General features: G+C 44.1%; 20 non-coding genes across 20 annotated transcripts in view; all 20 read left to right on the forward strand.

Annotated features, from left to right (window-relative positions):
• The first annotated feature begins 187 nt into the window (after positions 1-187).
• Positions 188-306, forward strand: LOC133435406 (5S ribosomal RNA). The gene has a single exon (XR_009779261.1). It is a non-coding gene; the product is annotated as a 5S ribosomal RNA (ribosomal RNA).
• A 199-nt stretch (positions 307-505) lies between these two features.
• Positions 506-624, forward strand: LOC133435148 (5S ribosomal RNA). Its single transcript, XR_009779013.1, has one exon. It is a non-coding gene; the product is annotated as a 5S ribosomal RNA (ribosomal RNA).
• Positions 625-841: 217 nt separating this feature from the next.
• Positions 842-960, forward strand: LOC133435316 (5S ribosomal RNA). Its single transcript, XR_009779173.1, has one exon. It is a non-coding gene; the product is annotated as a 5S ribosomal RNA (ribosomal RNA).
• A 199-nt stretch (positions 961-1159) lies between these two features.
• LOC133435187 (5S ribosomal RNA) lies at positions 1160-1278 on the forward strand. Its single transcript, XR_009779050.1, has one exon. It is a non-coding gene; the product is annotated as a 5S ribosomal RNA (ribosomal RNA).
• A 217-nt stretch (positions 1279-1495) lies between these two features.
• On the forward strand, positions 1496-1614 carry LOC133435072 (5S ribosomal RNA). The gene has a single exon (XR_009778940.1). It is a non-coding gene; the product is annotated as a 5S ribosomal RNA (ribosomal RNA).
• Positions 1615-1813: 199 nt separating this feature from the next.
• On the forward strand, positions 1814-1932 carry LOC133435083 (5S ribosomal RNA). Its single transcript, XR_009778950.1, has one exon. It is a non-coding gene; the product is annotated as a 5S ribosomal RNA (ribosomal RNA).
• Positions 1933-8206: 6274 nt separating this feature from the next.
• LOC133435396 (5S ribosomal RNA) lies at positions 8207-8325 on the forward strand. Its single transcript, XR_009779252.1, has one exon. It is a non-coding gene; the product is annotated as a 5S ribosomal RNA (ribosomal RNA).
• Positions 8326-8524: 199 nt separating this feature from the next.
• On the forward strand, positions 8525-8643 carry LOC133434959 (5S ribosomal RNA). Its single transcript, XR_009778833.1, has one exon. It is a non-coding gene; the product is annotated as a 5S ribosomal RNA (ribosomal RNA).
• Positions 8644-8860: 217 nt separating this feature from the next.
• Positions 8861-8979, forward strand: LOC133435201 (5S ribosomal RNA). The gene has a single exon (XR_009779063.1). It is a non-coding gene; the product is annotated as a 5S ribosomal RNA (ribosomal RNA).
• Positions 8980-9178: 199 nt separating this feature from the next.
• On the forward strand, positions 9179-9297 carry LOC133434960 (5S ribosomal RNA). Its single transcript, XR_009778834.1, has one exon. It is a non-coding gene; the product is annotated as a 5S ribosomal RNA (ribosomal RNA).
• Positions 9298-9514: 217 nt separating this feature from the next.
• LOC133435202 (5S ribosomal RNA) lies at positions 9515-9633 on the forward strand. Its single transcript, XR_009779064.1, has one exon. It is a non-coding gene; the product is annotated as a 5S ribosomal RNA (ribosomal RNA).
• A 199-nt stretch (positions 9634-9832) lies between these two features.
• Positions 9833-9951, forward strand: LOC133434961 (5S ribosomal RNA). Its single transcript, XR_009778835.1, has one exon. It is a non-coding gene; the product is annotated as a 5S ribosomal RNA (ribosomal RNA).
• Positions 9952-10168: 217 nt separating this feature from the next.
• On the forward strand, positions 10169-10287 carry LOC133435084 (5S ribosomal RNA). The gene has a single exon (XR_009778951.1). It is a non-coding gene; the product is annotated as a 5S ribosomal RNA (ribosomal RNA).
• Positions 10288-10503: 216 nt separating this feature from the next.
• Positions 10504-10622, forward strand: LOC133435173 (5S ribosomal RNA). The gene has a single exon (XR_009779037.1). It is a non-coding gene; the product is annotated as a 5S ribosomal RNA (ribosomal RNA).
• Positions 10623-10839: 217 nt separating this feature from the next.
• On the forward strand, positions 10840-10958 carry LOC133435397 (5S ribosomal RNA). The gene has a single exon (XR_009779253.1). It is a non-coding gene; the product is annotated as a 5S ribosomal RNA (ribosomal RNA).
• A 216-nt stretch (positions 10959-11174) lies between these two features.
• On the forward strand, positions 11175-11293 carry LOC133435284 (5S ribosomal RNA). Its single transcript, XR_009779142.1, has one exon. It is a non-coding gene; the product is annotated as a 5S ribosomal RNA (ribosomal RNA).
• Positions 11294-11509: 216 nt separating this feature from the next.
• LOC133435174 (5S ribosomal RNA) lies at positions 11510-11628 on the forward strand. Its single transcript, XR_009779038.1, has one exon. It is a non-coding gene; the product is annotated as a 5S ribosomal RNA (ribosomal RNA).
• Positions 11629-11845: 217 nt separating this feature from the next.
• Positions 11846-11964, forward strand: LOC133435400 (5S ribosomal RNA). Its single transcript, XR_009779255.1, has one exon. It is a non-coding gene; the product is annotated as a 5S ribosomal RNA (ribosomal RNA).
• Positions 11965-12180: 216 nt separating this feature from the next.
• On the forward strand, positions 12181-12299 carry LOC133435210 (5S ribosomal RNA). Its single transcript, XR_009779072.1, has one exon. It is a non-coding gene; the product is annotated as a 5S ribosomal RNA (ribosomal RNA).
• Positions 12300-12498: 199 nt separating this feature from the next.
• LOC133434962 (5S ribosomal RNA) overlaps positions 12499-12500 on the forward strand; it is a 119-nt gene continuing 117 nt past the window's right edge. Inside the window, exon 1 of the ribosomal RNA XR_009778836.1 lies at positions 12499-12500. This exon is cut by the window's right edge and continues 117 nt beyond it. This is a non-coding gene — a ribosomal RNA (5S ribosomal RNA).

Raw genomic sequence — 12500 nt, forward strand, 5'->3', positions numbered from 1 at the left:
GTAGAGCGCTCTCGCTTAATCTACCCACACATATTTCAACGTGGTAACAGCGACAGCTCACGTCCTAAAGTGTTTTGCACATGGTTAAGGCACTTTAACTCCAACAAATAAAACCAACAGATCAATGACTTATATTCTATGACTTATCTTCAACTCCATATAAGAGGTATTTCAAGCTACAGCTTCTGCTTACGGCCATACCAGCCTGGATGCGCCGGATCTCGTCTGATCTCGGAAGCTAAGCAGGGTCGGGCCTGGTTAGTACTTGGATGGGAGACCACCTGGGAATAGCAGGTGCTGTAAGCTTTTTCAACCTGCAGAGAGCGCTCTCGCTTAATCTACCCACACATATTTCAACGTGGTAACAGCGACAGCTCACGTCCTAAAGGGTTTTGCACATGGTTAAGGCACTTTAACTCCAACAAATAAAACCAACAAATCAATGACTTATATGCTATGACTTATTTTCAACTCCATATAAGAGGTATTTCAAGCTGCAGCTTCTGCTTACAGCCATACCAGCCTGGATGCGCCCGATCTCGTGTGATCTCGGAAGCTAAGCAGGGTCGGGCCTGGTTAGTACTTGGATGGGAGACCGCCTGGGAATACCAGGTGCTGTAAGCTTTTTCAACCAGCAGAGAGCGCTCTCGCTTAATCTACCCACACATATTTCAACGTGGTAACAGCGACAGCTCACGTCCTAAAGGGTTTTTCACATGGTTAAGGCACTTTAACTCCAAAAAATATGCGCTTCTAAATTATTATCACCAACAAATCAATGACTTATATTATATGACTTATCTTCAACTCCATATAAGAGGTATTTCAAGCTGCAGCTTCAGCTTACGGCCATACCAGCCTGGATGCGCCCGATCTCGTCTGATCTCGGAAGCTAAGCAGGGTCGGGCCTGGTTAGTACTTGGATGGGAGACCGCCTGGGAATACCAGGTGCTCTAAGCTTTTTCAACCAGCAGAGAGCGCTCTCGCTTAATCTACCCACACATATTTCAACGTGGTAACAGCGACAGCTCACGTCCTAAAGGGTTTTGCACATGGTTAAGGCACTTTAACTCCAACAAATAAAACCAACAAATCAATGACTTATATGCTATGACTTATTTTCAACTCCATATAAGAGGTATTTCAAGCTGCAGCTTCTGCTTACAGCCATACCAGCCTGGATGCGCCCGATCTCGTCTGATCTCGGAGGCTAAGCAGGGTCGGGCCTGGTTAGTACTTGGATGGGAGACCGCCTGGGAATACCAGGTGCTGTAAGCTTTTTCAACCAGCAGAGAGCGCTCTCGCTTAATCTACCCACACATATTTCAACGTGGTAACAGCGACAGCTCACGTCCTAAAGGGTTTTTCACATGGTTAAGGCACTTTAACTCCAACAAATATGCGCTTCTAAATTATTATCACCAACAAATCAATGACTTATATTATATGACTTATCTTCAACTCCATATAAGAGGTATTTCAAGATGCAGCTTCAGCTTACGGCCATACCAGCCTGGATGCGCCCGATCTCGTCTGATCTCGGAAGCTAAGCAGGGTCGGGCCTGGTTAGTACTTGGATGGGAGACCGCCTGGGAATATCAGGTGCTGTAAGCTTTTTCAACCAGCAGAGAGCGCTCTCGCTTAATCTACCCACACATATTTCAAAGTGGTAACAGCGACAGCTCACGTCCTAAAGTGTTTTGCACATGGTTAAGGCACTTTAACTCCAACAAATAAAACCAACAAATCAATGACTTATATTCTATGACTTATCTTCAACTCCATATAAGAGGTATTTCAAGCTGCAGCTTCTGCTTACGGCCATACCAGCCTGGATGCGCCCGATCTCGTCTGATCTCGGAAGCTAAGCAGGGTCGGGCCTGGTTAGTACTTGAATGGGAGACCGCCTGGGAATACCAGGTGCTGTAAGCTTTTTCAACCAGCAGAGAGCGCTCTCGCTTAATCTACCCACACAAATTTCAACGTGGTAACAGCGACAGCTCACGTCCTAAAGTGTTTTGCACATGGTTAAGGCAATTTAACTCCAACAAATAAGCGCTTCTAAATTATTATCACCAACAAATCAATGACTTATATTATATGACTATCTTCAACTCCATATAAGAGGTATTTCAAGCTGCAGCTTCAGCTCACGGCCATACCAGCCTGGCCACGCCCTCTGACTTCCTGTTTGTGCAGGAAGAGTGACGTGGCAGTTTGGTTCATGGTGGATGAAGGAGAGACAAAGTTCAGATTGGAAAACAAACGAAAAAGGCTCAGAGAAGTGGAGAACAACAACACCTCCCCCGGCAGCAGTTGCTGCAGGGGGGCTACTCCAAGGGAGTATAAAAAAACTAAAACGGATTACTCGGTGATGAAGGTGGATAACGGACTGGACATGAGCTCAGCTATGACGGACAAAATGGAGTCGGAGGGGATCCCAAGGCAAAAGATGGCCCGCGCAATGGTCGGAGCCGGAGAGAAAGAGAAGAGAGCGGGAGAGGGGCCCGAGGCAGAGAAAGTGGAGAAAAGGAGGACGGGAGGACAACACAGCGGAGCGGTGTGGAAGGGGGCAGAGGAGGAGACGGCAGCAAGGGTGGCGGAGCCGAGAGCTGCAAAAGAATGTTGGGATCAAGCGGAAGACCAGAAAAAACTTGTAGTAAATGTGGAGATAGAGGGAGATGATGCCATCTCCCTCATGGAACTCTTGAAAGCTGTGAGTGTTACATGCGGTCGTGTCGTTGGCTGCCGAGTAAAGGCGGACAGAAAGTGGGAACTAACAATGGGCAACCCGCACGGGAAAAACAGACTGTTAGATGGTTTCAAGATAAGAGATTCGCGAGTGATCGCCTCTGAAATAATGAAGGACACGAGAGTGGTCTCATTTTTAAGTCTTCCTATTTATATCACTGATGAGCAGATTTTCACAAAGCTGGCACATTGGGGAGTAGAGCCGGTCTCACCAATCAAGAAGAGAAAATGGCCTGGCACGGACATATTCGACGGCACCAGGTTCCTGAAAGTCAGGTTCCCAGAGTCGGTGGCGGCTCTGCCGTATAGCACGAAATTTGACACGCTCGAGGGTCCGGAGTATTTCAGGATCATCCATAACAACCAAATGAGGGTGTGCAGACTGTGCCTACAGCAGGGGCACATTCTGCGGGAATGTCCTGAGTTCCTGTGTTACAAATGTAACAAACAAGGACACTATGCAAGAGAATGTGCACGCATGACGGAACGAACCGGCGGAGAGCAGGAGGAGAAGGAGGAGAAGGAGGAGACGGAGGAGTTGGTGGAGGAGAGCGAGGCAGAAAAGAAGGAGGCGGCGGAGGAAGAGGAGGAGGAGGAAGACGGAGAAGGAGAGGTTGAGAGCCTGGTGGGGGACATGGAGGAGGAAGCGGTGGAGGAATCGATGGAGGAAGCAGGGAGTGACGAGGGAGGAGATGTCGCAGAGGATGCAAAGGAGGGGAGCAGTGGAGATGAGGAGGAACGAGGCGGACAAGATTGGGGTGAAGGACAAAGCAGCGGGGGGTCGCTTCCTTGTGCGCAGCAGAGAGTCACCAGGCGGGGTGGTGAGAATCCTGCTGAGACGGAGGACGTGGAGACCGGAAACGGAGCGAGGGGGATATCGAGGAAAAGATCAGGTACGAGAAAAGGGCGAGCACAGAAGAAACGTATGCACAATGAGGAAACTTCTAATATCCAGCGGTGATGGTCCGTTTCTCCTCCTTATCATGGTGTTAATGCCAATAACAGTGGCATCCATTAATGCAAACGGGCTGAGAGACAAGACGAAGTTCGAAAGCATGATAAGATTAAGTAAGGCGGATGTAATATGCTTACAAGAAACTCATTGGGATGCAGTAACGGAGCGAGACATGATAAAGCTGTGGGATGGGGAATGCTTCTCTAGCCATGGAACTAACATTGCAAGGGGAGTGGCGATTTTGTGTAAAAGGGACAGTGGAATTAAGGCCACGATGAGGGCTAAAGATGGAGAAGGAAGATGGATTAATATAGATTGTGTAGCTCAGGATGTGAATTATAATATTTTAAATGTCTATGCACCGAATACAGAAGGCGATCGCACAGCCTTCTTTAGGAAATTTTATAAAATAGCCGAAAAGTGTGATGTTATAATAGGAGATTTTAATGTGAAATTGTGTCATCTGGATATAAACGAAAGTTGTGTATGGAGACAAGATACCTCAAGAAAGGTTCTAAATGACTTTATGATGGTTAACAACTGGTGCGACGTATGGAGAGTGAAAAATCCTGATAAGAGGCAATATTCAAGGGCGCAAGTGGTTCAAGGGGTTCTAAAACGAACCAGAATTGATTTGTGCTTAACGAAGACATCGCATATACGATTATTTAATAATGTGGATTATAAATGGATACACTTAAGCGATCACGCCATACTATCATTAGAAATGGGGGAACAGGAAGAGAAAAGGGGAGGGGGGACATGGCACTTAAATGCACATCTCTTGTACGATGTGAATTATAATAGAGCCATTAGGCAACTAATTTTGAGCGTAAGCTCACAACCGGGTTTTGAAAAGAATATAATACAAGGCTGGGAGGACTTGAAGACAAAAATAAAAGGGAAATCCATACAATATGCGAAAAGGTTTCGGGCGAGACAACAGAAGAAAGAAAGAATGCTAAGAGCAGAAATCGAAAAGGTTGAGAGACAGAAAGGCTCGGAGGGGAATAAGTTAATAAGATTGCATACCGAGTTAAAAGAGTTGGAGAGGTTGAAATGCGAAGGGGCTATATTAAGGAGCAAAGCGCAGTATGCGGTGGAAGGAGAAAAAAATACCGGCTTCTTCCTGAACTTGGAAAAAAGAAGGCAAAACAAATGCTACATAGCGGAAGTGATAAATGAAAAGGGAGAGACAACAGCTGACTTTGTAGAGATCTTAGAGACAGTCCAGAATTATTATACCCATCTTTTTGAAACAGAGGGGACAGATGATGGGATAACAGAGGAGATCCTGGCAAAATGTGAGATGAAGTTAGCTGAAGAAGACACACTCATGTGCGACCAGGAGATGAAGGAAGAGGATATTGATTTGGCAATAAAACAATTAGTACTAAATAAAAGTCCAGGTAGTGATGGACTAACAGCGAATTTTTATAAACAATTCAGTGATATATTGAAACCAATATTGTTAAATTTATACAGAACAATAGAATTAACACAATCTGTGCCGGCATCTATGGCAAGAGGGATCATAACGATCATATATAAGAAAGGGGATAAACGAAATCTAGCCAATTATAGGCCTATAACACTACTAAACACGGATTACAAAATATTGATGAAAGTACTAGCAAACAGAATAAAACAGGTCGTGCACACTATCGTAGAGCCCTCTCAGGCTTATAGTGTGCCGGGAAGGGAAGTTTCAGATATTTTGAATACTGTCAGAGACACAGTAGAATTTTTGAAAACTACCAGCAAAGAGGGCATTCTGGTCTCACTGGACTTCAACAAAGCCTTTGATAGAGTCGAACACAAATTTATGTTCAAAGTTTTGGAGAGGGTGGGATTTGGAGCGCGTTTTCTCGGGTGGATTAGGTTAATGTACGCCAACGCCACTGGCAGTGTGAAGTGTAACGGGGTGGTTACCGATCCTTTTCCGCTTCGAAGGTCGGTGAGACAGGGATGTCCACTGTCCTCAATTTTGTATACAATAATCGTGGAAACACTGGGTGTCCTTATTAAAAAAGATTCAGAAATAAAAGGTATAGAATTACCTGGAGGGGAGATGTGCACCATACAACAGTTTGCTGATGATACCACGTTACTGATTAAAGACATAAATAGTGTACATAGAATAATAAACTTGGTAGAACGATATGGTAGAGCCTCAGGAGCTAAAATAAATCCAGATAAATCAGAAATCATGTTCATCAATATGAAGGGGCCGCCGCAAAATGAATTACCGGTACAATTACAAGCAGAACATATCAAAATATTGGGTACATACATTGGGGTAAACAGTGAAACGGCCAGGGACATGACATGGACTAGTATAATTAAAAGGATAGAAGCAATTTTGTGCTATTGGCGAATGAGGAACCTGAAACTCAATGGGAAGGTGGTGGTATTAAATAGCTTGGTAATGTCTAAAATATATTATGCACTCACGGTGATAGATCTACCCTTATGGGCACTAAACAAACTAAATGAGATTATGACAGTTTTCTTGTGGGGGACAACGGTGGGGAAAATCGCAAGAAAAACATTAATAGGGAAATATGAAGAGGGAGGGCTAAAATTACTAGACATAGAAAGTAAGAAAAATGCTTTCAGGATTAAATTGGTCAGAAAATATCTGTACGATGACACGGCTTACGGCTGGAAGGGTCTTATGCAGTTTTTTTTAAATCGAGTGCTCGGAATAGGAGATTTTGTCCTGCTTATGAAACCGAAGAGGCCGATGACAGCGGGAGTCCCATTATTTTATAGGGAGGTCCTCGAAGCACAAGCTGGCTTCCTGGAGCATATAGAATATGGGGCGAATTCTATAAGCCTAATAAGAGAACTGCCGATATTTTTAAATAAATATATAAAGAAAGAAAATAAAATGTTGTATAATAACAAAATGATAAGAGCTGGACTAGTACAGCTGAAAGATATAATGTATGAATTTGTGCCCGGTTTTTTGCCGACGCAGGCCGTGGTGGATAGTATAAGGGAAGTTGATTATAATTCAACATACACGGTCATAGAGAATTATTATAAGACTATTCAGAGAAGTATCCCACAACAATGGAGAAGGCTGATAGAAACAGGTACAGCTAGAGATAGGACGAGCAAACTCCCAGAGCTGGGAATTAAGCGAGAGGGGGAAAACAAGAGCTTCAGTCTGATCTCCTGCAAGGAAATCTACGAGCGTTTTTTAGTGAACGTCACGAAATCACCGGCCTCCTTGTCGTATTGGAACAAGGTCTTTCCACAGAAAGAGGGGTGGAAAATATGGGAGAAATGGAAAGTACAGGGTAACAGCATCGAGGCTGAGGACAATGATTTCAAAATAAGACACAATAAAATTTTTACTAATGTGGTTTTACATCAACTGGATAAAGCTGTAGACAGAGATTGTGATGTTTGTGGCTTATTGCCGGAAACGCTGATGCATATGTTTGATATTTGTCCTGAGTTATCTGGCTTTTTTGGGTTATTGAAGAAATGTCTAATAGAAAAATTGGGAATGGTGTGGGACGGAAGGGATTCATGGGAGTTTTTTCTTTTATTTGGAAACTGGCAATACAGTAAAATTAGAAACGAAATGCTGTGCAGATTTATGTTGAGCCATGCACGATGGGCAATAAGGGCACGAAGAAACAAGGCACATTACGAACGAAGGGTTATTGCAATATGGCCGATTTTTCAAAACATAGTGAAGAAACAGATTCGATACAGGTTGATACATGGGGTAGACCATTTTGAACGACTGTATGTGAAGGATGCCAATCTCCTATCCCTTGATAAAGAAAAGAGGATTGTGTGGAATTGGTAGCTCTTTTTGGACTGTGTAGTTGGGAAATTGTGTGTTATAAAAAAAAAAAAAAAAAAAAAAAAAAAATTGGCTACTTCATCTTTTGAAAATTGTGCACAGTGATCATATAGTTGGAATGATTTTTCACCCTGTGGGATGGCTGAACGAATGATGCTGGGTTTTGAAATGCCACTATGTGCAAATCAGGTTTGTTTTTGTAATTCGAGTGCTGATGTTGTTTTTCTTTTCTTTTGAAAAAAGGACCTGAGTGTAAATGTCACAGAGAGAGAAAAATGTGTTGGAAATGGATACTGTAAACAAAAATATATTTTTTTTGTAAATATATTTTCATAATAAAAGACAAAAAAAAAAAAAAAGATGCGCCCGATCTCGTCTGATCTCGGAAGCTAAGCAGGGTCGGGCCTGGTTAGTACTTGGATGGGAGACCGCCTGGGAATACCAGGTGCTGTAAGCTTTTTCAACCTGCAGAGAGCGCTCTCGCTTAATCTACCCACACATATTTTAACGTGGTAACAGCGACAGCTCACGTCCTGAAGTGTTTTGCACATGGTTAAGGCACTTTAACTCCAACAAATAAGCGCTTCTAAATTATTATCACCAACAAATCAATGACTTGTATTATATAACTTATCTTCAACTCCATATCAGAGGTATTTCAAGCTGCAGCGTCTGCTTACGGCCATACCAGCCTGGATGCGCCCGATCTCGTCTGATCTCGAAAGCTAAGCAGGGTCGGGCCTGGTTAATACTTGGATGGGAGACCGCCTGGGAATACCAGGTGCTGTAAGCATTTTCAACCAGCAGAAAGCGCTCTCGCTTAATCTACCCACACATATTTCAACGTGGTAACAGCGACAGCTCACGTCCTAAAGTGTTTTGCACATGGTTAAGGCACTTTAACTCCAACAAATAAAACCAAAAAATCAATGACTTATATTCTATGACTTATCTTCAACTCCATATAAGAGGTATTTCAAGCTGCAGCTTCTGCTTACGGCCATACCAGCCTGGATGCGCCCGATCTCGTCTGATCTCGGAAGCTAAGCAGGGTCGGGCCTGGTTAGTACTTGGATGGGAGACCGCCTGGGAATACCAGGTGCTGTAAGCTTTTTCAACCAGCAGAGAACCCTCTAGCTTAATCTACCCACACATATTTCAACGTGGTAACAGCGACAGCTCACGTCCTAAAGTGTTTTGCACATGGTTAAGGCACTTTAACTCCAACAAATAAGCGCTTCTAAATTATTATCACCAACAAATCAATGACTTGTATTATATGACTTATCTTCAACTCCATATAAGAAGTATTTCAAGCTGCAGCTTCAGCTTACGGCCATACCAGCCTGGATGCGCCCGATCTCATCTGATCTAGGAAGCTAAGCAGGGTCGGGCCTGGGTAGTACTTGGATGGGAGACCGCCTGGGAATACCAGGTGCTGTAAGCTTTTTCAACCAGCAGAGAGTGCTCTCGCTTAATCTACCCACACATATTTCAACGTGGTAACAGCGACAGCTCACGTCCTAAAGTGTTTTGCACATGGTTAAGGCACTTTAACTCCAACAAATAAAACCAACAAATCAATGACTTATATTCTATGACTTATCTTCAACTCCATATAAGAGGTATTTCAAGCTGCAGCTTCTGCTTACGGCCATACCAGCCTGGATGCGCCCGATCTCGTCTGATCTCGGAAGCTAAGCAGGGTCGGGCCTGGTTAGTACTTGGATGGGAGACCGCCTGGGAATACCAGGTGCTGTAAGCTTTTTCAACCAGCAGAGAACCCTCTAGCTTAATCTACCCACACATATTTCAACGTGGTAACAGCGACAGCTCACGTCCTAAAGTGTTTTGCACATGGTTAAGGCACTTTAACTCCAACAAATAAGCGCTTCTAAATTATTATCACCAACAAATCAATGACTTGTATTATATGACTTATCTTCAACTCCATATAAGAAGTATTTCAAGCTGCAGCTTCAGCTTACGGCCATACCAGCCTGGATGCGCCCGATCTCATCTGATCTAGGAAGCTAAGCAGGGTCGGGCCTGGGTAGTACTTGGATGGGAGACCGCCTGGGAATACCAGGTGCTGTAAGCTTTTTCAACCAGCAGAGAGTGCTCTCGCTTAATCTACCCACACATATTTCAACGTGGTAACAGCGACAGCTCACGTCCTAAAGTGTTTTGCACATGGTTAAGGCACTTTAACTCCAACAAATAAAACCAACAAATCAATGACTTATATTCTATGACTTATCTTCAACTCCATATAAGAGGTATTTCAAGCTGCAGCTTCTGCTTACGGCCATACCAGCCTGGATGCGCCCGATCTCGTCTGATCTCGGAAGCTAAGCAGGGTCGGGCCTGGTTAGTACTTGGATGGGAGACCGCCTGGGAATACCAGGTGCTGTAAGCTTTTTCAACCAGCAGAGAACGCTCTCGCTTAATCTACCCACACATATTTCAACGTGGTAACAGCGACAGCTCACGTCCTAAAGTGTTTTGCACATAGTTAAGGCACCTTAACTCCAACAAATAAGCGCTTCTAAATTATTATCACCAACAAATCAATGACTTATATTCTATGACTTATCTTCAACTCCATATAAGAGGTATTTCAAGCTGCAGCTTCTGCTTACGGCCATACCAGCCTGGATGCGCCCGATCTCGTCTGATCTCGGAAGCTAAGCAGGGTCGGGCCTGGTTAGTACTTGAATGGGAGACCGCCTGGGAATACCAGGTGCTGTAAGCTTTTTCAACCAGCAGAGAGCGCTCTCGCTTAATCTACCCACACAAATTTCAACGTGGTAACAGCGACAGCTCACGTCCTAAAGTGTTTTGCACATGGTTAAGGCAATTTAACTCCAACAAATAAGCGCTTCTAAATTATTATCACCAACAAATCAATGACTTATATTATATGACTATCTTCAACTCCATATAAGAGGTATTTCAAGCTGCAGCTTCAGCTCACGGCCATACCAGCCTGGATGCGCCCGATCTCGTCTGATCTCGGAAGCTAAGCAGGGTCGGGCCTGGTTAGTACTTGGATGGGAGACCGCCTGGGAATACCAGGTGCTGTAAGCTTTTTCAACCTGCAGAGAGCGCTCTCGCTTAATCTACCCACACATATTTTAACGTGGTAACAGCGACAGCTCACGTCCTGAAGTGTTTTGCACATGGTTAAGGCACTTTAACTCCAACAAATAAGCGCTTCTAAATTATTATCACCAACAAATCAATGACTTGTATTATATAACTTAGCTTCAACTCCATATCAGAGGTATTTCAAGCTGCAGCTTCTGCTTACGGCCATACCAGCCTGGATGCGCCCGATCTCGTCTGATCTCGAAAGCTAAGCAGGGTCGGGCCTGGTTAATACTTGGATGGGAGACCGCCTGGGAATACCAGGTGCTGTAAGCATTTTCAACCAGCAGAGAGCGCTCTCGCTTAATCTACCCACACATATTTCAACGTGGTAACAGCGACAGCTCACGTCCAAAAGTGTTTTGCACATGGTTAAGGCAATTTAACTCCAACAAATAAGCGCTTCTAAATTATTATCACCAACAAATCAATGACTTATATTATATGACTATCTTCAACTCCATATAAGAGGTATTTCAAGCTGCAGCTTCAGCTCACGGCCATACCAGCCTGGATGCGCCCGATCTCGTCTGATCTCGGAAGCTAAGCAGGGTCGGGCCTGGTTAGTACTTGAATGGGAGACCGCCTGGGAATACCAGGTGCTGTAAGCTTTTTCAACCAGCAGAGAGCGCTCTCGCTTAATCTACCCACACAAATTTCAACGTGGTAACAGCGACAGCTCACGTCCTAAAGTGTTTTGCACATGGTTAAGGCAATTTAACTCCAACAAATAAGCGCTTCTAAATTATTATCACCAACAAATCAATGACTTATATTATATGACTATCTTCAACTCCATATAAGAGGTATTTCAAGCTGCAGCTTCAGCTCACGGCCATACCAGCCTGGATGCGCCCGATCTCGTCTGATCTCGGAAGCTAAGCAGGGTCGGGCCTGGTTAGTACTTGGATGGGAGACCGCCTGGGAATACCAGGTGCTGTAAGCTTTTTCAACCTGCAGAGAGCGCTCTCGCTTAATCTACCCACACATATTTTAACGTGGTAACAGCGACAGCTCACGTCCTGAAGTGTTTTGCACATGGTTAAGGCACTTTAACTCCAACAAATAAGCGCTTCTAAATTATTATCACCAACAAATCAATGACTTGTATTATATAACTTAGCTTCAACTCCATATCAGAGGTATTTCAAGCTGCAGCTTCTGCTTACGGCCATACCAGCCTGGATGCGCCCGATCTCGTCTGATCTCGAAAGCTAAGCAGGGTCGGGCCTGGTTAATACTTGGATGGGAGACCGCCTGGGAATACCAGGTGCTGTAAGCATTTTCAACCAGCAGAGAGCGCTCTCGCTTAATCTACCCACACATATTTCAACGTGGTAACAGCGACAGCTCACGTCCAAAAGTGTTTTGCACATGGTTAAGGCAATTTAACTCCAACAAATAAGCGCTTCTAAATTATTATCACCAACAAATCAATGACTTATATTATATGACTATCTTCAACTCCATATAAGAGGTATTTCAAGCTGCAGCTTCAGCTCACGGCCATACCAGCCTGGATGCGCCCGATCTCGTCTGATCTCGGAAGCTAAGCAGGGTCGGGCCTGGTTAGTACTTGGATGGGAGACCGCCTGGGAATACCAGGTGCTGTAAGCATTTTCAACCTGCAGAGAGCGCTCTCGCTTAATCTACCCACACATATTTCAACGTGGTAACAGCGACAGCTCACGTCCTAAAGTGTTTTGCACATGGTTAAGGCACTTTAACTCCAACAAATAAAACCAACAAATCAATGACTTATATTCTATGACTTATCTTCAACTCCATATAAGAGGTATTTCAAGCTGCAGCTTCTGC

The sequence above is a fragment of the Cololabis saira genome, unplaced genomic scaffold (genome assembly GCF_033807715.1).
Source record: "Cololabis saira isolate AMF1-May2022 unplaced genomic scaffold, fColSai1.1 scf052, whole genome shotgun sequence".
Lineage (NCBI taxonomy): Eukaryota > Metazoa > Chordata > Actinopteri > Beloniformes > Belonidae > Cololabis > Cololabis saira.